The sequence below is a fragment of the Ambystoma mexicanum genome, chromosome 6q (genome assembly GCF_040938575.1).
Source record: "Ambystoma mexicanum isolate Mex_15411 chromosome 6q, UKY_AmexF1_1, whole genome shotgun sequence".
Lineage (NCBI taxonomy): Eukaryota > Metazoa > Chordata > Amphibia > Caudata > Ambystomatidae > Ambystoma > Ambystoma mexicanum.
Genome location: NC_090937.1, coordinates 297,549,875 through 297,573,787, shown reverse-complemented (window position 1 = coordinate 297,573,787; position 23,913 = coordinate 297,549,875). Strand labels below are relative to the sequence as shown.

Genomic DNA, 23,913 nt, shown 5'->3' with positions numbered 1-23,913 from the left:
TAGTGGTCTGCGGTGGTCTCTCCTTGTCAGCCATGCAGACACTCGCCCTCCCATTAGGTACCTTGTAGGCAAATTTTATGGTGGATTTCTTCTCGGTCTCTCTCCCCTTTGAGGCCTTCCGTTGGAGGAGGCGGATCTGCAGCCCGAGCGGTCCAGATAATCGCTCGTCTCTTCCGGAGAGTTGAAAAACCGGGTCGTCCCCTCATGTTGGATTCGGAGTTTGGCAGGGTAGAGCATGGCGTATTGTATCTGGTTCTCTTGAAGCCTGCGCTTTACTGCCGTGTACGATCTTCTTTGTGCTTGGACCGCCTGGGAGAAATCCGGGAAAAATTGGATTTTATCACCGTCGTACTGAAGATCGCCTTTCTCCCTGGCCGCCCGTAGGATGGCGTCCCGGTCTTTGTAGTTGAGTACTCTCGCTATGATTGGGCGAGGATTAGCCCCCGGGATCGGTCTGGTGTTGGGAATTCGGTGGGCTCTCTCCACAACAAACAGTTTGGACAGGATGTCTGTGCCGAAAAGGTCCACGCATAACTTCTCAATGTAGTCCTCCATCTTTATGTTGAGTTGTTGTTCCCTAGCTCCAACTATCCTGATGTTGTTGCGTCGAGAGCGGCCCTCCAAGTCTTCATTCTTTGCGTTTACCGCTTTCATTTGCACTTCCAGGGAGGCCACTCTGGAAGTCAGGGCCGCTGCTCCGTCGTCGAGGTCCGACACCCTCTGCTCGACCGTGTCAAGTCTATCGGCGTGTTTGTCTAACCGGTGCTGGAGCAGATCAACCTTAGAGGAGAGGGTGTCGAGTTTGCTCCCAAGACCGCCAATTCCGGCTTTCAGTTCTAGGAGAATTTCCCTGATGTCGAACCCGTGGGCCTCCTCCTCGTCTTGGATGGGAGATGGCGCTCTGCCATTTGAGGTGGTTGGTTTGGTCACGGAGCTGCCCTCAAAGTTTAGCTTCTTTTGAGCTCTGTCCATTTTCTTTGAGGCCGCCATTGGCGCTTGTGTAGCGGGGGTCCGGGGTCCCGGTTGGGGTTTCTCTCCTGATGTTTCCCTTTGTGATAGGGTATAGTGGAAGCGGGAGTGACGCCGGGTCCAAGCGCTATCTACTGCTGGTTCTCGGCTGGGTGGCCCGTACGTTGGGGGTTCACGCGGACCCCGGCTTGCGGTTTCCCGCGCCCCGTGCCTTCACACAGGCTGAGATTCACCCCGGGGAGTATGGACGGGGGCGCACGGGGGCGCGCGTACCTGATCTTCGGGGTTCGTTCAGGACGGCTCCTCTGGGATTCTGCCGGATGTCCCACCACTTTCGGCCGCTCAGGCCGTCCCCCTCCGGGCCCGCTCTGTCTCCGACTGCCTCGCGTCTAGCCCGCGCCGGCGCTCCACTCGGACCGGGGAGGGGGAGGGTTTCTCGTCGCTGAGGAATCTGGACCCAGCATCCGAATTACGACGAAAGAAGTACTTCGTTTTGTTCAGAATCGCTTTGGCTACAAACTGGGGGTGGCTGCATACACAATGCCCAGCGCAGATGCCTCGATTCGTCAGGATTTCTGAGGGAGCTCCGTGGAGCTCACAGGGAGGCCGCCATCTTGGACGGCTCTCTAGCGCCCTCTAACCCCAAGACTGAGGTTATAAGCACTGAGGTTATAAATCAGCATGGGTGTGCTGTGGTGCGGTGGTTGGGTGCATGACCTAGAGTCTTAGGTGCATGGCCGCAGACCATGCACACAAGACCAAAGTTATAAGCAATGAAGTTATAAGCCACCATGGTTTTGATATACTGCAATGATTATGGGTAGGACCCACAGTCTTGGTTGCTTGGCCACAGGGTGTAGGTGGTAGGTTATACATCGAAGACTCTAGGCCCTGCCTACAGCCACTGCACCATATTACTGCCATACATCAAACATATAGATTCCAATATGTATGACATGTGTGAAATTATACTTACTGTGTACTTTGTTGAGATTCCATATATTTGTTACATGACTTTAGTACTTGGCGGAAATATCCTTTTTTAATTTCTGTGATAAAAGGAAAGAGCATGTTAGTGTTTGTATTTTATAAAGACTTATTACATTGTACAATAGACATTTTAGGTTTTTTGTTGACCCTCATATTTACTTTACAAACCAGTGTACTGTGCATTTTGATCAGTTTCTGTGTTTGTTTTTAAAATCCTTGGGTCTGGGGGAAAACATCCTTGTCAGATTAAAAAAACCCTTTCATTGCTATGCTACAAACTACTTCTATGTTTCCTTTGAGTGTTTACTTCTTGTTTCCGATTAATGTTATGTATGTTGGCTTGTTGCAGATTTTTTAAACAGTTAGAAACCTGTTGGCGTATTTTTTTTTTTTTTTTAAACTTTGTTTATTTGACTTGGCAGCACACCAGAGAACAAAACGGGCCACATGGCACCAGCAATAAACAAAACCAAGCAATATACATATTAAGCAGTACACCTTGAGTCAACTGAAGCATGTTGGGGATAAGGCAGCAGACAAAGCATAACAATTGTATAGAGGGGGACCACACTCACGGGAGCCTTCACGGGGAGCCTTCAGGGGAGGACAAGAGAATTTGACGGTGGGGCCATGGCGGAGATATAATCCCGGAATTTCCGCCAGATGTCTCTTGGCCTTGAATGTGGGTGTTACATAGCGTTCCAGGACTCCTCAGTATCATGGGCCCATGTAATCATCCTGAGCCACTGTGTGTAGGTAAGAGCCCTAGGGCGGAGCCAGAATAACAGTATGCAGCGGACTGCCAACAGCATGCAAAGACCTGCTAGCTTCTTAGAATCGCGGGGCAACTGAGGGAGGTCATGGAAAAGACAGTGCAGAGGGGTGGGGACAATAGTGTGTTCCAGAATGTCCGAAAGTGTGGAACAGAAGTCCGACCAAAATTGGGTCAGGCGGGGACAGTGCCATAGCATATGGATATAGGAAGCTTGATCCGTACCACACCTGGGGCAATTGGGAGGGACGCTGCAGAACATGCGATGAAGCCTCATTGGTGTATGATGGTATCTGTGTAGCACCTTGAATTGGATTAGTTTAAATTTAGTGTTGTAGGACACCTCGTGGGTGCGGGCACACATTCGGGACCATCTCTCGTCAGTGAGCTCGACCCCGAGATCCTCCTCCCATTTGCGTTTCAGCTTGATAAAGGGGGGGCTGCTCTAGTCTGCAATAAGGAGTACAGTCTCGACACCTTACCCCTGAAGGAGAGAAAGGAACAGAGCTCCGCAACTATAGACTCGTCAGGTGGTAAGGAGGGGAAATCAGGGTATCTGGATTTGAGATTCACCCGGAGTGAGGAGTATTGTAACCACATTGAGGGATGGCGTTTGAGGGAGAGAGGGAGATCAGACCACTCGATAAAGTTACCCTGTTCGTAGGCGTCCCGGAGTGTCAGAAAGCCGGCCTCCACCCAGCGAGATACTACTAATTGTGGTATGTGTGGGACATCAGGGAAGAAGTTCCATATTGGTAGGTCCCCGTGGAATGGGTGTGGTGTTTCGACCATTGTCCAGAATTTTTGGTCAATGCTAAGGATGTACTAGCTACGGGGTCATCCGTAATCAGAGTCAGGAGGGATCGGCTTGAGGATCAGGGAGCCAATCACTCAGTCACAGACCGTTAGTCTCTCCAGGCGAACATGTGGGGGGGGGATCAATGGTTTTAAACCAATGAGCGGCAAATTGAGATTGGGCTACCACCCAGTATCTGGTGAAATCTGGGGCGCTGAACCCGCCCAACTCCTTGGGGGCAGACAGCGTAGATAGTTTGAGGCAGACTGCCCCGGAATGCCAGAGGAAGGTGTTGCTTATACAGCGTAGTGTTTGGAAAAAAGCATCCCCCGGCCACACAGGCAGATTGGTGAATCTGTAAAGTAATTGAGGTAAGACAACCATTTTAAGTATTCCAATTCTGCCTGCTAGTGAAATGGGGAGTCTGGCCCAGCTGGAGGTCTTTGTAGCTAGGTTAGTTAGGTAATTCTGGTAATTGTGCTCGCGCAGCTACGCCGTATGACGGGAGACCACCACCCCCAGGTAAGTGATACTAGATGGAGACCAGTTAAATCCACATAAAACCAAGGGGGGTTGAGTGGAGTCTGTGAGTGGGAATAAAGCAGACTTAGAACAGTTTACTTTCAAGCCAGCTATGTCCCCAAACCGGGCAACATCTGCTAGTATAGGGGCAAGGTTGGTTTCAGGGGAGCGGATGTACAGAAGGGCGTCGTCAGCGTAGAGGGAGACTACATCGGATTGGCCGGCCGTGCGAAATCCCCTATGTGAGTGTGACTGACGAACCATGTCAGGGAAGGGTTCCATAGCTATGGCGAAGATGAGTGGCGAGAAGGGGCATCCTTGACGTGTGCCTCTGGATATCTGAAAGGGAGTGGAACACCTGTCCTCAGTGCGGACTCTGGCCGATGGAGCGGTGTAAAGCAGTTTTATCCAGGTTCGGAAGTTGGGACCAAACTTGCATTTCTCGAGAACTCGCCATAGATATTTCCACGAGACCGAGTCAAAAGCCTTCTGCATGTCCAGAGTGGCTGCAACCGCCTGTGTGTCCGGGCTGATCCTGCTGATCACATTGAAGAGCCTTCTTAAATTCAGGGATGTGGACCTACCCGGGACAAATCCGCCTGGTTGGGGTGGATGATGTGAGGCATGTATGGGGCTAAACGGTTGGCTAGCAGTTTAGCGTATATTTTAACATCACTGTTAATCAACAAGAGTGGTCGGTATGAGCCGCACTGAGTAGGGGGCTTAACAGGTTTGAGGAGCACTGTAATCAGTGCCTCCCGGAGAGATGGGGGAAGTATTCCCCTATCGCATGATTCCTCCCATAGGGCTAGTAGATGTGGGACCAGAAGAGACTTGTATTGTTTGTAAAAATCCATGTGGAGCCCATCCGGACCCAGGACCTTCCCCGACACCAGCGACTCAATGGCCTCGGTGAGTTCCTCCGAGGTGAAAGGCCTCTCCAGGCTGACAGGACTGACAGGGGAAGATTTTCTAAATAGTAGTCAATTTCTGGTACCTGGGGGCCGTCAGCTTCAGAGTATAGGGAGGTGTAGAACGAGAGAAACTCAGAATTGATATACTGTGGGGAGGTGGCGAGTGAGCCGTCAGGCCTCAATATGGCCGGAATATTGGGAGCTCTGAGTTCACAGCGCAGCAGTCTAGCTAGTATTCGACCGGGTCGCTCTCCTTCACTGTATTTCCTCACCAACTGGGGGGAGTCCAGGAATTTAACCTCGCGCTCAGCAAGGTCACGGAATCTGTCCAGCTGCGAGCCCAGTGCCGCTAGAGTGGTTGGGGAGTGATCTTGAGCATATTGGGACTCAAGGATAGCCAGGGCTGATTCGCTAGCGGCAATATCTGCGCGGATCCCCTTCAGGATGCCACAGCTTTTGGAAATGGCGATTCCTCTTGTATGAGCTTTAAAGGATTCCCAGAGGACAGCTTGCGTTGATACAGAGTTTGTGTTGATCTCAAAGAATTCCTCAATGGAGGATTCAAGTTCGGTCACAAAGACCTGGTCGAGGAGCGAATTAGGACTCAGCCTCCACTGCCTAGCTTTATTGGCGTCCAGCCCCCAGTTTAAGGAAATGAGTACCGGTGAATGGTCTGATAGCATCCTGGGGAGGATAGCCTGGTGAGACAGGCATCTGACCAGCATGTCCGTTATGAGCCATCTGTCCATTCTAGAATGCGAATCGTGGACTGAGGAATAAAAGGAGTATGTACGAGCATCAGGATTCATTAGATGCCAGGCATCCACTAATGCCAGACGAGGAAGCGTTGTAAGGACAATATAGGCTGCTTTGGATAGTTGGCGAGGCCTAGAACCCGATCTATCTAGGGTGACATCCAGTGTTGTGTTAAAATTGCCTCCCCACAAAATAGGAATCAGGGGGTAGCCTTCAAGTAGAGAGGCTAGGTGTAGGTAGAAATCAGGGTCGTCAACATTGGGGCCATATATATTCAGGATGGCTACCTCCTGGTGTTGCAGTTTACCTATGATCAATACATATCTACCAAGAGGATCTATGTGGGTGTGGTGACATGTGAAGTTCAGGCTCTTGTGTATTAAAGTAAGAGTACCACGGCTTTGAGTGGAATAGTTGGTATAGTACCTCTGGGGTCCCCATTACTTAGCGAATCGTTCACATTGCTCAGAACGAGCATGGGTTTCTTGTAAACATAAGATTTTAACCCCGTGGCGCTCAGCATGCAGCGGTATCTGTCGCATCTTTCTGTAATTGCCCAACCCCCGGATGCTCCAGCTCATGAAGGTCAGGTCGGTGTTAGCCATACCTATAAGGGAATCGATTGTGTTTCTGCAAAGGGATTATCAGCAAAAGGGAGTTGAACGTTATGAGCGTATGTGGGCCCATATATATGTGTACAAGTTGTTCTGCTGTGGCGCATACGGCGTCTCCGGCGGCTGTCAAGACTTTTTTAACCATAACATCCCATCCCCCCACCCCCAACCACATCCCTCCCCCAATCAGAGGGACGAAACCCAAACAGAACCATAACAACCACAAACTTTCTGGGCATGAACGCCTGGGGGCCTGTTAGCAACCGGGCGATGGCGCTGGACTAGGGAGAGTGTGAGAAGATTATGCAATACCATAGGATTAACCAGAGTATTCGAATTAGGTACGAGGCGCAGAGGAGCCATGGCCAGGAAGGAGGAGGACAAGTGGAACCAAAGGGATGTAGACCCGGAATGGCCGAGGCCAGGTCCGGGACCGGGGGGCCTGGCTGTAGTAATAGGATAGTTACCAAACTGGGGACCCAACAGGATGTTGTACGTTTCTGAACACCATGAGTCAGTGTGGCGAACAGGGATACATTCGCGAAGGATTAATGGAGCAACATGAACAAAACCAGCAATCAACGAACTACATTTGATGAGTGCCCATCATAGGGGGACTCGCAAACGGTGGTCCCACATGTGGCTTAGGCACAACTGTAACATAGTAGGCGTGGATCTCGTGTTAACGATGAATGTATCAACCCGGAATGTGTTCTTCTATAAATTTCGAGGCCTCTTCTGGAATAGTGAAGAAGAATGTTTGGTTGGAGTGTTCGATCCTTAGCTTTGCGGGAAAGAGCATGGAGTATAACATCTAAGTCTCGAAGTCTCTTTTTTACCGCCAGGAAGGTTTTGCGCTCTTGTTGCACAGTCATGGAAAAATCCGGGTACAGGTGTATCCTCCCTGCCCCAAGAAGTCGCTCCCCCTTGGCCCTGGCTGCTCGTAGGAGGGCATCCCGATTGCATCCCGATTGCGGAAATTTAGGATTCTTGCTATGATGGGACGGGGCGGTCAGGGAGCAGTAAGCCCTTTCTACAGCAAATTGTTCCGAGAGCTTAGGGTTATCTAGGAGTGTTAAAAGGATGCATTCCACGTAATCCTCCATGGGCTCTTTGACGTTGTCCTCGGGTACACCTAGAGCAAGATTCGAGGTTGTCATTCTTCTTCTCCACCACCAAGACCCGACTGGTGAGAGTAGACACCGCGGCGCGCAGGGAACCCAGGTCATCCTCTGCAGTGCCAACCCTTGTTTCGATCTCGGCAACCCGGCTGTCTGTTCTTTCGATATGGGCCTTTATAGTTGAGATGGTGCCATTCATATCGTCCAATTTGGTATGCAGCGTGGTGAAGCCTTCGCGCATGTACTCCAGCATTTTCTGTGAGTCATCAGGAGTTAAGGATGTCGAAGCAGTGGGTGATTCCTCTGGGAGCTCGGTCGGCGGCTTGGAGGGTGTCTTGGCGAACATGTTTAGTGAGCTTTGCTTCTTTCCAGCACCAGCCCCCTTGGTCATGGTGACGAGTAGAGTATGGTTCCCAGGTCTTTAGAAGCGAGGCAGCGGTCAGGGATATCAAGTTCCACGTTGCTGAATGCCCTGGAAGGGGTCAACACAAGGATAACGATGGAGCACTCTGGGCGCAGCGTTAGGGTGACCCCTCCCGGTCCAGCAAGGCCCAAGGCGTGTCACACGGAGCCCCAGGGCAGCCTAGCCGTGATAATGCCACAGGGCCGCTGCCTCACTGAAGTGGTACAGGAGAAAATGACTCGGATCGATGGCAGCGGGGGTCCATGAGAGTCAGCTCAGCGAGGCACAAGATATGGTCAATTTAGGCACTGCGGGCAGTCGTGAGCAGGGTAGTGCAGGTGCGAAAGGAGGACGCCACCTCTGGATAGGAGTGCGTGGAACGCTTAAACAATGCAACGTGATCAGGGGACTGCGGGGTTGGCCCAACGGATTTAATCAGGCTCAATGAGGCAGCGGAAACCCACAGGATTAACTCAGCAGTTTATTGTAATTAGTTCAGTGGCCGGTGGGGCCCCACAAGTTAGTTCAGACGTGTAACTGCACAGCTGCGAGGGCAAGGTGGGCCAAATATCATAGGACAGGGGTGGAGGCATACAGTAGGGTGCTTATCCAGTAGGCCGCCCAATACCGGCCCGAGATCCACAGCGGGTGCACCCGAGATCCCTCAGCCAGTGTACAGGGGAGTTGGGTGCCAGCAGGAGGGAACAATGGTGTCGCGTGTGCTAGGCGCGACCAAGGCAGGCACCCCCGAGGACCGTGGGCAGAGAGCAGCTCCGCCGCAGATCCCTGTCTCAGGGGCCCAGCGCCAGCCCGCGCCGCCCTGATCAGGCCGAGGCATCACAGTCACAATGGGAGTGGAGGATGGCGGGTCTTGAGGCACGCAGGCGGCAGCCGGGGCCGGCCGCAACGACCGCTGGAGCCGATCACACTTGTCCCCCCCGCACCGCCTACCTTGCAGCAGGCTTGTTCCAGTGTTCCTGAGGGGGGGTAGGAGGGGGGGAAGGCAGACGCTGTGCAGGCGGGGGGAACAGCCGCGGTACTCAGGCAAGTGGCGCAGGGAATCCGACGCCCCCGAATGTTGTAGATGTCAATGAGGGAGGCGGCAGCCGCACATGGAAGGGGCCAAAAAGCCCAAGTCAGCTCACAGTAGGATGGCGGATGGAGCGAGGGGGCAACCTCGCCGGCCACAGCAGCCCGGCGTGCCTCGGGGGCTCGGCGCACCTCCCCCACAGCGGCCCACAGCGCCGCAGCCTCAGGTGGTTGGGAGCGCTGCGGTCTCCGGAGCCGCGGGGCAGGGAGAGCAGGCAGCAGCAGCCCCAGCTCGAGCGGGAGGTACAGCTCGGCGCCCAGTGTGTGTTAAATTCTAAAAGTTCGCTGGAATGCGGCGAAGAGGTTCCTGAAGTGGCTCCAGCAGTGTTATACAGATTAGGCAGAGGTGAAGGCATAAAAGCGAGGTTTATTCGCTCTCCCCGTCCGGAGCACAACACTTAGGTGGCCATCTTGCTTTGGCGCAACAGCGCCCCCCACCGGTTGGCGTATTCTAACTGTGTATTTTTTGTTACAGATCTGTGGTATTCATTTATCTGTGTGGTTGTTACACACTCTTGGGCAGTTAGATACCTGTTGGCGTATTCTAACTGCTTATAGTCTTTCACTTGAACTTTTTGTTAATGGTGAAGTACACATTAGTTATTAAATTTTGGCTTTAAGAAGATTAAATACACATTTGTAAGAATAGCTGGCAATCTCTGCTTTAGAGTAATGGTACTATCATTACATTCGAACCATCCACATTTCTTTTTAATATATGCAGTGTAGTGACCTGCATTGGTTGTGGCTCCTGCGTGTTAGATTATACCTATTGTTGTAAAGGTTTTCTTACCAAGTGACACTTGACCGTGTGTGAATCCAGTCAGCTTGCAGTTGTTTTTGGTACCATCTGCATTGTGCCATAGAAGCATAAGTATTATGTAGTTACTATGTGTTTGTATCAGTAAGGTGGAGCGATTATCTGAATTGCACATAGTACATTAATCTGCCATGGTTTGCATTCTGTAGAAGTTGCTGAAATGGAATGGCTTCACAGTTAGGTATGGATACATACACAAACCGCTCATGTAGGATTCGTTCCTGTGTCACATTGTTATAGAGAGTGCATGTATGTTTCCACATGTATGAAATCTGGAAGATTTCTTTTATAGGTATGTTTTTGTTTTCCGGTACTTGTAGTAAGTACATTAGAAATTCTTGTGGATCTTCTTGTGAGTTCATAGTGAATCTCACCATTCCAGCACAGTAGTGTTTCCTATATCTATCAATGCTTTGTCTAGGGTAAGACCTCGGGATTTATGAATGGTGACTGCATATGTAAGAGTTAGAGAAAATTGTTCTCTACGTACATACACGTCTTTGAAGAGAAGGAATCAAGCAGTTGAGGGCCCTATCCTTTTCACTTCTGAAAGTTTGTCAAAGCGAATATTAACAAACTGAATGTTGTTGTCCCGTGGGTATGTTTGAAAGCCAACAATTGCACCCAGTGCCCCATTAACTAGCCCTTGCTCCACGTCAAGGTTACGTTTAAGCATTACTCTACAATTTAAGGATAATTTTAATATTTTTTCCAACCCAGCTGTGTTGGAGATTGAATTTTCTAAGGTATTTAGTCTTGTTGTGGCTTGCTCACACATGGGTAGTGTCATACCATGTACATCTAGTTTGTCTGTGGAGCAAATTTCCATTATTGATTGCATTTCTTTTTTTAACATTGTTTCATTGAATTTGAAACAGCTTGCAAGAGTTGGCATTAAGGCCATACAATTGACATTTGTAAGCGCTAATTGTTCCATAACATCAGTAGCACATGTCTTATCGCCATAAAGTGCATGAATGTGCCGGTTTTTCAATATTGCTTGTGCTTCTTGAAATAGTACACCAAATCTAATACTTTGTAAAATGTCGGCGTAAGTGAGATCTGCAGATTGACGCATGTTTTGTGTTAATTCTCTGTATTGGAAATGTTGCCAAAGGTTCACATTTCCTATGCTGCCAACAGTTTTGCGGCAGAGTTTGTGTCCTAAGGTTTTAAAAATAAGTTCACCTTTCACTGGTGTCAATTGTAGAAGATCTCTGAAAGCTATAATGTGTTTCCCTGCGAAGAGTTCTTCGTAGTTTGTTTTAAGTACTTCTTGCAATCTGAGGTGAATCAAAGCCAAAATTAGGTTGGAGACCATGCTCACTTCATCTATTAGTAGCATTTTCATTTGTTTTAATACTCTGCGTAGTTCCATTGCAGCTTCTGCAGAAAGTTTGTAATAGTCTAATTTGTTTTGGTGTTCTACTGGAAGGAGTAGTAATCGGTGTAAAGTGACACCGCCTATGTTGTAGGTAGCTAAACCTGTGGGGGCAGTTACAACAGCTGACAGTTTGTTGTTTGTCAATTGTTGAAGGAACTTGCTGATGATTTTCATTAAGAATGTTTTTCCTGATCCAGCTTCACCACTGACGTACAGCAGTAGAGGTTTTTAATTTTGGCAGGTACATTCTTTATTTTCGTGTTGTACACCATGTGCAATTTCTTTTGTTGCTTCTTCAAAAATGGTGCGCTGATCTTTGTTAAGGTTTGCTTGTAGTACAGTTAAGTTTTCTGCAGCTTCTTCATACTGACACATGGTGTTTTCCACTTCTGTCATAGCTAATTCTGCCTCATTTGCTATTAGTGGCTGTCCTAGTGGTTCTTGACTTCCTGTTACAGAAGGTTGACTACTGTCGGAAGTGTCCTTATCTAGTTGGGCCTGAAGTTTTTCTTCGTGTTGCTGTTCATTGTTCAACATTGTTTTGTACTGTATAAAGTTCACATCGGTGATAGTGCTTTCATTTGCTTTGAAAGCATCTTCATAGCAGTCATAGTTATCTAGAATCTCTACCTCTTCTTTTCTCCATGGTTTAAAAAGTTGTAGCAGGGACATGTAATGTAGTTCTTTCTGTTGAGGAGTTTTTAATGACAATTTGACATGATTAATTAAGCTTTGTTTGGTAAGTTTCACTAAGCTGCCTTCACAATCTGTCACTCTGTATCTACCTTTGCTTTCATCGGGTTTTATATTATTTTTGTATGCAAAGTTTTAAGCTATGTGGTATAGACACATGGTTTCCAAAGTGGTACTCCTGTTTGGATAGTATGTGTCCAGTAAATTGTTTTTTAAAATGTCTTGGCTGTTGGGATCCTTTCTGGTAATTGTTTCTATGTCCTCATATGATTTCAGAACTCTTTTTCTAGATTTAGCAAGACCAAGACCTAGCCATACTATGTTTTCTGTTTTCCATACAAAGTAGTACCAGTTAAATTATCTGCCACTTCATAGGCGCCACATTCTCTATGAGAGAGCATTTTTATGCCTAGGCTGTACAATTTCTGAGATAGTGTTTTGTTTGATGATAGATCATTCCAGAGGTCTTGAAGCTCTGTATTTTCTGCTTTTGTTAAGTAGGCTGTAACATATCGTGCAACTGCAGTGGAATTGTCTGCAATGTATTGCACATCTATGTTTGCATTCCATAAGAGGGCAATGATTGCATTGTAATCATTGATATATTTTGATTCTTCTGTTCTTTTTATGTAATACGTGTTCTTAGGTGATTTACCTTTAACACTATGTCGAACTGAAGACATGAAGTTGTTCACTTCACCTGTTTCTGTAACTGGTCTAGAGAAACCAAAGCGGCATTTGGTGTAGTATTTCCCTTTGCTTTTGTATTTGCGACGACAACATTTGCCACATTTGTGTCTTTGAAATTGTAAAATCTGTCCATGAAGGTCACTATGTGTCCGTTGTGAAGTGACATATTTTTGGATGAACTGCAAAACAGTGGCATCACTGTTCTAACCAAATTTAGGTGCACCTTTGATCCATAAAAGCATGTGAATATGTGGTGCTCCTCTGGCTTGGTATTCTTTTCTCCAAAAGAAGTGTTGTACTTCTCCGAGGGGAGGAACAGTTTTATTACAAATAAAGTGTAGCATACCAATGAAACAATGATGGAAATATCTTGACACATTAACAGGGTCTAAAGAGCAAAGTTCTCCAGGTTTTAGTATATCTATGTTGGTTTTGTTGTTGTTTGATATGCCTTGGAACTCATGTAAATCTTCCCATGCATACTCTGCACAACTTAATGTAACAAACCAAGTGGGTGGTCCAAGGTTTCTGATCATACAACGTACATCTCCGTACTGTCGGAACCAGTATTCTTTCGTACCACGCATGTTTGCAAACAGATTTGTTATACTTGATTGTAAAACCTCATCTTTTTCTTTTTTCTTTTTTGTATTAATTGTGTAGCTGACATATTTTGAAAGTGGGTTCCAGATTTAAGTATGTGTGAAACTCCATAACATAGGGTTGCTAGTTCACTTTCAAAGAGTAGGTGGAATATGTATTCCACATTTTGTCTAAATCTGGGATCTTCAGAATACATTCGTACTGAGCGGTATTCTGATGCCGTATTCTGAGTGGGTCTATCATCGTATCTTCCGCCTTTGCCAGTAGGAAATAGCAGTGGAAAAGCACGTGCTTCTATACTTTTTCCCCATATGCTCATTGGTGACCCTTTGGTTTGTTGCATTTGGTAAGTTTCTAGTGCATCATCTATGCTCTCTTTAGAATGCAATGGATGAATTGTGTAATGGTCCAAAAGAGTGGATACCGCAGCAGGATCCAGAAGTTCAAATAGACCAGTTTCTGATGTCTCTTGAATTATTTCTTCAATATTTATTTCTTTATAGTATTCGTTATTGTCTTTCAGATATTGCAAGGCTTGTCTAACTTTATGTAAGTCCACCAGTTGTTACCAAATTATTTTGTCTTTTTTTGGTACATCATTTACTAAGACAATTAAAGAATGCTCTATTGGACGTTGCACTCCTAGAGTGTGCACATTTTCTGTCAGATCTAATGGCAAATAAACTACTTTGCCACAAATGTCTTTCACCAATTCAGAGGGAGGTAATTTTGCTGTTTTTGGTTGAAGGCGTATTATTGCTTGAAATGGGTGAACTGTTTGAATTATGATGCTCTCATACAAATTTAGTTGTTGCAGGGGTTTTGGTAGTGGGAATAATTCCAAATTATTTGTGATAGCACGTGAAGGAGTTTGGTTGTTGTCCAGTTTTGTAGTGCAGTAACTGCAACATATTAGGGGTTCACTTATTTGGTATTTGTTTTCTGCTAAAAGGTAGAGAGCTAATTCAAACCATTTGTAATCTTCGTTGTCTTCTATTTTGTATGTTACGTCTATAGTTTTTGTGTTCCTTTTGTAAAACGTTCTGCGGCAACACACACACACATGGTTTGGTACTTCAGCCGATGATTTAGTATTTCTTTTTTGTATGTGTGTAATAGAAGGTTGCTATGTGTAGAATTGTTGCTAGTTTGTTCTGAAACTGTTGCTTTTTTTAAGTGGCTTTCACTTCCAAAATATTTTCTTTGGATACGGTCGATTTCTTCTTATAGGTATTTGGATGTACCATGTAGAAGAGTGTTATTTAAATGGGCGATTTCTAAAGCTGGACTTTTAGCATAGTATAGTTTATACACTAGATTTCTTACACTTGAATGATGTATTGCTATTCTTTTGATATCATGGAAGATGCTTTTGCAAATAGGTCCTGAAATGCAGGCTAATGAATGTCCTTGTTGTCCTCTGTATTTGCGCACTGGACAGATATCCATATTTTGCAGCACTTTCATTTTGATTTTGTCTTTACCTTTCACATACTGATTAAGGAACTGACATAAAGATTTGAAAGATTTGTTAGGAATGGTACACATTGATGTGCACGGCTATTTGCATACTGGACGGTCTGGATCAGTCGAATGGAGAGGTAATTCTGAGTTTTCAGGGTATACTTTTGCAAGCAGTGTTTCTTGTTCCATGATGGTATTATTGATTTTTTCATACCCTCGTCCACTGCTATGGATGGCAATTATGTTTGTTTGTTTTTGTTTGTATGCTTCTTCATTAAAATATGGTTCTGTGGCTGTTGTGTAACTCCATTATTTTTGTTGACATTCCGTTTATTGAGAAGTTTCTTTTGTAGTTTAATACTTAGTTTTTTTAGTGGTTTCATCCTATTTAACACTAAAATAAATAACTTCCTTTTGAGAAGGATTGCACTGTCTACGAGAGCTTGTAGGATTAATTGAATAATTTTCTACGGTAGGTTTTAAGGGTTGAGGATGAATTCCCTCCTATTCTTATTAGATTCTGAAGGACTCTGTGGTGAAACATTTTTGCTAAAATACTTTTTTTACTATGGGTTCTTGTTACTATATCAGGATTCATAGAAGCATTGTTAGCAGTACTGGTAGCCAATTTTTTGTAAAGCGTTTTCTGTTTTGTGCCACATTTTGATAGAGGAGCCAAAGTTTCGGTAGTTGAAGCTTCCTTTGTTTCGCTAAATGACTGTATTAGCTGTTTTGTTCCAACGTTCTCTGCAAAATCTGAGAGATGGATGGTTACTTTGGACACTTTTACTTTCCTTTGCTCTATTTATGCCTTCCTTTCTACGGACTTGCTTTTTTGTAGGCATTCTTTGGGGTCTGTTGCAAAAAAAAGAAGACATGGTTTGGTCTGTTGTACAATGTATGTGTGCTGTGTGCATGCGTGCATGTGTTTGATGGGGAAGCTCTTTGTGGTGGTGTGTGAATGTGCATTGGGCAATTACAATGACTTGGGAAGGATATTTTTTTGTTTGTATATTGGTACACTGGGCTTTAGATGAAAGTAGAAAGTGAGCTAGTGTTGAGGAAAAGCATTAATAAAATTAAAACAACTATTTGTTTTTAGTACTAACATTTTAAGGCTTCTGTATGTTATTTGTGTTCCAAAAGCATAGGGATTTGTGTGCCATTCTGCCTGTTATTTTTTGTTTAATAAATGGGGATTTGTGGGTAGAATGGTTTACAAATCAATGTTTTTTTTTGGTGCGCAAATTACATAAATAACCCCCACAGTCCCTTTGAGGAGCAGTAAGAATATAAAGAAGGTACTTTTTTTTGCGTGATGACCAGGTTTCTTTGGATATGTTGTTTGCAGTGTAGATGCTGTTGATTTTCAGGAGAGTAGTCTTCACTGCAATTGTAAAAGGAAGAAGTTAATAACTTTGTGTGTTTAAAGCAGTGATGTTAATGTACACGTTCATTTTGCATCTTTCATCGGAGTACTCACTTTTGATATCTCAACACAGTGCATGTGTGCATTTAATTTCACTATGTGCAGCCTTTATATGTTATCTGCAGTATGTTAGTTGAACCTGCTCCGGAAATGAGTACAGTTTTCAGTTCATGAAAATCGCTTGTATTTTTTAAGCTGTGTTGTCCATAGCAGAGAGGTATGTAAGTGACAGGTCATTATAGTAGATGGGAAAAATGTGACTACTTTCATATTATAAATATGAATGCGAACAATCGGGAGAACCTCAGAGGAGATGTCACCACAGCAATCGGGAACGTTTATTTTTCTCATACGATCGCATTGGAAGTAGCATTGATTTAGGCAGTAGACAGTAAAAAATGGTGACATTTTCTAATGGAAAATCAAATTTTTGCACCTACATCGGGAGGGTTGTTACGTATGTATAGGTTATGCGGGAAAAAGTAGGAAGTAGTACGGTTTGTCAATGAAAAATCGGAAGTCTTCCACTTAAGGGGGAAGAGGAAAAGGACCAGGAGTGACGACAAGATATCAAGCACGAGGTTCCTAGTTGTTAACATTTCAAACAGAACGCTTAGTAGCCAGGAGAACAAAGTCCTGCAAAAAGGACTCAAATTTGTACCCAAATTTGGCACAAACTTGTTCAATACAAAAGTAGAGTTGCATAAACTAACAAGAAAACTTACATTGAAAGTGTTATTTGCTGAGATGGAGAATGAGAATAACAGAGAAGAGACCCAAACTGAATTAGTCGAATTCAAACCCAAAAGCTCTTTCATCGCACCTATTGCTGTACCTTCGATAGAGATTTTTGAGAAAAGGGTTCTGTCTGACCTAAAGAAGATACATTTCGGCACACCAAAACATAAAAATGTAAGTAGAGGTGAGATGTCCATCATTCAAGAACTGTATACAGACAAAGGTATTACAATAAGACCAGCGGATAAAGGAGGTGCTTTAGTAATCCAAAATATGGAAGATTACAAGACAGAATTCGGAAGACAGCTAGACGACCAAACCATCTATGCCAAGATAGATCACGATCCTACTAACAGCATCAAGAATAACCTCAAATTGGTATTTATAAGAGTTGAAGAACTAGGAATGATCACACATAAAACCAAACAATTCTTGCAGAATCCTCGACCAAAAACACCACATTTTTATTTGCTTCCCAAAATACATAAAGATCTAACAAACCCACCGGGAAGACCTACAGTTGCAGCAACGGGAGGAATATTACAGCCGTTAGGCATCTACATTGACTACTTTCTGCAGCCAATCATACAGAAAACAACAACGTATGTTAAAGACAGCACACATTTTCTGAACATCCTGGAGGAGATTAAATTGGAAGAAGGTGACATACTGTTCACCATAGATGTACACAGCCTGTATACTAGTATACCTAATGACCTTGGACAAGCAGCAGTGGAGTGGCTTTTGCTACAAGAAGGCAATATAGGAGCAACTAAAGAATTCATACTCACTCTACTTACCGTCATTTCCACAAATTCATACTTCACATACGATAAAGAGTATTTCCTTCAGGTATCAGGCACCGCGATGGGGGCTACATGGCACCCTCATACGCCAATGGGTTTTTGTATCGAATTGAGATCGAACAGATTCTTGAAAAAATTGAATGGAAAGACAAACTTAAAATGTGGCTACGTTATATAGATGACGTGTTTGGAATGTGGCAAGACACCAGAGAATCATTGAACAAATTCCTTATATATATCAACAGCATTGATGCACGCATTCAATTTACCGCAGAAATCGGCAACCCCAACATACATTACTTGGATGTCAAGGTGAACGTAAATGAACAACGGATTACCACTTCATTATACACAAAACCGACAGACAGAAACAATTAGCTACACCGCATGAGCTTTCATCCTCAGAACATACTGCGTAACTTGCCATACGGCCAAATGTTACGCTTAAAAAGGATCATTAGTGATCAGGAAGAGCTAGACCATGAACTAAACAAATTACAAAGAAGACTACAAGCCCGCGATATCCCGATGACGAATTGGAACAAGCATCTGAAAAGGTTGCTATTAAGACAAGAGCAAGCCCATTAGAACAGAAAACCAAGACAAAAACACTGATGATCGTACATGTTTCCACATTTTCAACCCAAAGCCCACAGATCAAGAGGTGTATTAACAAACACTGGCCTATTCTTACTAATGATGACAGGACCAAGAAGCTTTTTCAGAAATGACAAGTTCTTGTGTACCAACGCTCTAGCAATTTAAAAGATCTTCTAGTCTACACTAGAGACAACAGGCGCACACTGCAAAAACATAAACAACTCCCTGTCTAAACTGTAGAATTTGTAATAATGTAATCAAGGGAAATGTGGTAGAACATCCACACACCGGTGAAAAAAGCCAACTAAAGTGTTTTGCCACCTGCAATACAGAGAACAACATCTACTGCATACGGTGCCCATGCGCCTTATACTATGTAGGCGAAACTGGATGCAAATTAAAAACCAGAATGAACTCACACAAATCGTGCATACGAAATAGGAATATCAACTCAGCAGTGACTAGACACTTTAATCAGAAGAACCATAATGTGGCACAATTGAGATTCCAGGTATTAGAGGTACTAGAAAATTTACAGCCAGACATTGACCGCAAACAAAGAGAAGCCTACTGGATCGATCGACTGGATACACTATCCCCCAGAGGAAGGAATGAAGAGCTCGATTTGAATTGCTTCTTATAATTCATATGTTATGAGTAGAACAACTGTCATAGTTATGTTGAAACTGCCATATTCAACTGTCATGCAGCATGTGGTTACTTACTGTCCAGAGAGTGAATGTCCATGTAATATATGACAACTTACTGTCTAGAGATTGAACATCCATTTGAAAATGTGACAATCACCCAGAGTTAGTGAGAGTTATAACTTGAGATATCCATGCAGTATGTGGTTACTTACCATCCAGAGACTAAATATCTATGCAATATGTGGTCATTTACTATCTTGAGATTAATTCATAACCTAGAGCATGTGGTAATCTAGAGATAGAATATCTATTTTAACCTGTGGAATCTCATACAGGGACGCACAATACATGTATATACTTGGCGCTTCAACACTGATCACTGTGAATATGATTGGTTAACACAGTAGAATCGATCACACACAGAACATTGACCTTTCCAAGATGGCCAACGGCATTGGCTGCAGACGGCCATCTTTTTAGGGTACGCTGCCTTGACAACACCAGTTCAGCGTTCACATAGGTGACATGAAGTACGATCGAAGGCGGCAAGCGAACGATCGGGACCCCAAATTTAATCACAAAGGTAGAATATGGGATTGCCTAACATGAAAATATGAGAATAATGAAGGGAGCAATGTAAAAGTGATGCCTTTTAATCTTTACCCGTAGGACATTCCATGAACGCCTCGAGCCGTGCAGCGTCGTAGACGCTGGCAATCACCAGGCTAAACATCCTGAACCACATTGCTTTAGAGACGCTGGCTATCACCAGGTCAGAAATCTCCTGATTAGCACCAATAATGCATGATTACAATGACACGATAGACAGTCAGACACTGGAAGTGAAGGGTTACACAATATCGCATTTAACAGGTACATAGTTAATAACACTGGATGTGTACTTGGATAGAGAACGGATTAGAGCTAGCATGTTTATTTTTAACCATGCTGTGATAACACCGACAGTTGCTTGATACAAGATCACACTGACCACACAACAAGAAAAGGTGATGGTAGCAGTGCACACTACGATGTCTAACATTGCACAACTTTTCGGTTTGAATAACACGACCGAGTTAACATAAATTAATGTTGCTGATATTCTGCTTACCTCTTTTCCTATGTTTTGTTTTTATGTTTTGTTCCATGTTTGTGGGTACCCTGTTAATGATTTTCATGTCTTTCACTGAACCTTAATGCACATACAAAAAATGCAAATATAAATAATATATATGATTTTGTTGGAATCAATATGCAGTGTAATATAGATTGGACATAGATTGCATAAGGCCCCGGTGAAGGATTATAATATCCAAAATGCACTGGCCATTTTTTTGATGTTTGCTTACAAAGGAACCAGAAAGCATCTATTCTTTTTATTATTTGAAAAATTAAGATTAAAATTTGGATCATTTACTTGAAAACACAAAGGACTCAAGTATTCATTGAAGATATTTTCAAAACTATTTACAATCCCCAGTGGGAATTAAGGGTGTGCGGGCCACACCGAAGGCAATTAGCCTAGGTCTCTCTTCTCCAACAATATATAGATGACATCTTTGGAATATGGATTGGTACGGAAAATGAACTGTTACAATTTTGGAATTTCTGAATGGATGCAATGAGAGAATCGGGCTTACAATAGAGATCGGGAGACCCTCGGTAAATTTCTTGGATGTAACAGTAGAAAGATCGGGCATGGGCCTTAAAACCAAAATCTACAGAAAACCCACCTATGTCAACAGCTGTCTACACCACAATAGCTTCCACCCCAAGCATCTCAAAGAGAATTTACCCTACAGCCAACTCCTCAGGCTTAAAACAATAACATCGGACGCTGATATATTACAAGATGAATAAGATATCATGAAGGAGGGATTCCTAGACAGAGGCTTCCCCTTGCAAACAATTAACAAGGCAGTGGTGAGAACAAATGCACATGAAAGGAAGGATTTACTACAAAGTAATACCAAAAAAGATTCAAAGAATCTAATCCATGCGCTCAAATATTCAAGCCAGAGTTTCCATGTGAAAAGGATTATAAATAAAAATTGGGATCTGATTAAATCTGACAACTCATTGAAAGAACTTTTCCCAGATCCGCCAATGATGGCGTACAAGAGAGGAAATAATTTGAGAGACCAGCTGATCAAAGCAGAGAAACCTAAAATACCAACACAAGTCACACTCTGAAGACAGAAATTGGGCACGTTTGCCTGCCTTCACTGTCAACACTGCAATAACATCATCAAAGGTGATCATGCCAGACATCCCAACACAGGCAAGAAAATCATGCTTAAACACTATGCAACCTGTGACACAAAAAATGTAATCTATGCTATCTGCTGCCCCTGTCGTATATACTATGCGAGCAAAATGAATAGAAAAGCAAAAGAGAAGTGGACAGAACATAAGTCCTGCATTAGGACCAAAAACATCAAATCACCTGTGTTCAGACACTACAGGGACCAGAAACACAATATCACACAGATGAGAGTGGTAATTTTGGAAGTACTACACCCATTAGCAGGGGGAGGCAACCTACCAAAACTATTAGCTCAAAGGGAACTTTTTTGGATCCATAAATTGGATGCCATGACACCTCTCGGAATGAATGAGGACTACTATCTAGGACCCTTTTTGTAAAAGGACACCCAAAAGGGGCTTTTAACATACTACACAATCACTCAGTTCCCCCTGTAAACAACTTCCCTTTGGAATAGGTGCTATATCCACTACATTTAGCTAGCTGATGGGAAGCAGCCCTGCTCCCATCCCAATTAGCATACAAAGGACACCATTACAATGCACCCACTCTTTTAAGAATGGCTGCAACTTGAAGAACACTAGTTAGATTATATATCCACAACTTGGGAACAACGGCAAAAGTGTATAATGTTGGGCTATATTATATCAGGCCACTGGATTAATGATGAATAAACAGCCCTTTGTTATTAGGAATGTTCACCTGTAAAATGATATTAGTAGATGGGAAAAAGACTGTACACCCTTTATTTGGGGTTAGTGATAAACATGTTTATTGTTGAACCTATGTCATCATGTTGCTAAAGGAAACAATGTTGATATGCAGACATACCTATAAAATGATTGGACTATATATGTGTCCACGAGTATGAGTTGCTGTATACAAATTAGGCAAATTGCTTCAATTTATCAAATGGTATGAATTTCTGGTAACAACTAGACAATATGGCTTTATTTTTCGCTAAATTATGCTGCCTCTCCGCCTTAAATGTCATGAGTGCTGAACTGGTATACCCCTTCTGAATGAACAATGAACTTTATGAACAGATTCATGCTCTAAAAACTGTGTAAACCTTTTTTTCTTACTCAGATAAAAACACATAGCTCTCTGATAAATTTGCGCATATATCGCCATTTCACGCATGCGCGAAATGTCGACATTACCAATCATCGACACAACTATTTTCACGTCACATGCGCATGCGCGGATGACGTCATGAACACATCTCCTGAATAGTCCGGCCGTTGATAAGGAGTGAGGTGACATCATTTGCGCATGTGCGAGTGGCGTCACAGACGTCCAATCATATATAAACAAGCCCTCTTGAATAAAAGGGCAGACGCAGCTCCTGAAGTCTCCACTACAGACATCCTAAGAAGCAATGCATGGTTCCAAGACAGAGATAAAAAGACAAGTAAGCAAACAGGGACTGCAATTCTCATTTGAGACTACCTTTATATAATATTTAGATACTTACCCTTTCGTTTCCCTCACTTTTTGGCACTGGGGACTGGACTCCGGTTCAGGAACTGACGGCACTTCCCTCTCTTCACTTATGACCAGATGATGATCACCCAGCTGGGACATTTAAAAACCTTTGGGACTTGAACTTATATATTAAAACAAGTAAGTCAGACGCACACTACAGTGCTTATAAACTTTTCTTTAATTAAGGTAATAGAATCTAAAGAAATTACCTTTTGCCTCCTATTCTTAAGACAAAGCACTAGCTGCAATCTAGTACAATTCCATAAAGGTCCACCACAGAAACAGCCAGCCGCTCTCCACTCGATGGTTCGAGCAATTAAGAATTACCTATCAACCTTTCCGTGTATTCTAGAGATTGGGTACCTTGTGTCCCCCTCTTTTGGCAAGTCTTCCATTATACCCTTCATCCAATGTTGACTTGCTAGCACAGATATATTAATATTAATATTAGTATATTAATATAGGATTTGACTTTACCGGTTCCACAGATGCCAGTAACCAACCTTTGCACAACACAGGGCTTTGAGCAGCAGAAGGCCCATAGTAGAAGAATATGACCAGTAGAAACTAGGTAAGCATTAAACATCCATTACCAAAAACATCCATTACCAATAACAGGAACGGGGTAATCTCTGTCTCTCATGATTCAAATTTAAATGTATTAATGTATTAAATGTATTAGATCAGTCAATCATAACTTACATTAACATGAATGAGAAAGCTCACACTTCATCATAAACTAGTCCCATTTCTCTCATTTTTTTAAGTACTAGCAGAAGCAGGTCCAACATTTGAGTGCATGTAGTTGGCTTTGTGAGTTAAAGAGTTGCTACAAACAGAGCGGCTAAGAGCCACCTTTATGTAATTTGTTAGGTTTTAATGTGATGAATTTCTTCATTTTTTTAATATGTCTACATGTGAGTTGAATAGATAAAAGTTGAGACACCTAATGTATATTTAAATGTTTTCTTTTCTTATAGAATGTGTATGAAAATGAATGTATGCCCCTGATGAAGAGTGAGACTAACTCAAAACGCGTTGGGCCAGTTATAATAAATAAAAGATATTTGTTTCTTAACATGATTCAGAAGTTGTCAAATGATATATGTGCTATATTTGAAATTACCTCGTTTGCATGAGGTCACAAATGGTCAAAGTTTAACATAAACATTGTTTAGAAAAATAGGATGGTCTGGGCAGTGGCCCCCAAACTGGAGACTCTAACATTAGACCGATCCATACAAGTACATATTTAGGCCTAGGCCTTATAGAAAGTGTGCAGGGGACACAGGTTTCCTAATTAGGAAATCCTTCCTTTTTGTTACATTTCCCAGCC

General features: G+C 43.6%; 1 long non-coding RNA gene across 1 annotated transcript; it reads left to right on the top strand.

Annotated features, from left to right (window-relative positions):
* Positions 1–22,436: 22,436 nt before the first annotated feature.
* On the top strand, positions 22,437–23,660 carry LOC138515505 (uncharacterized). The gene is made up of 4 exons (XR_011282033.1): positions 22,437–22,503; positions 22,616–22,715; positions 23,066–23,148; positions 23,558–23,660. It is a non-coding gene; the product is annotated as an uncharacterized lncRNA (long non-coding RNA).
* Positions 23,661–23,913: the final 253 nt, after the last annotated feature.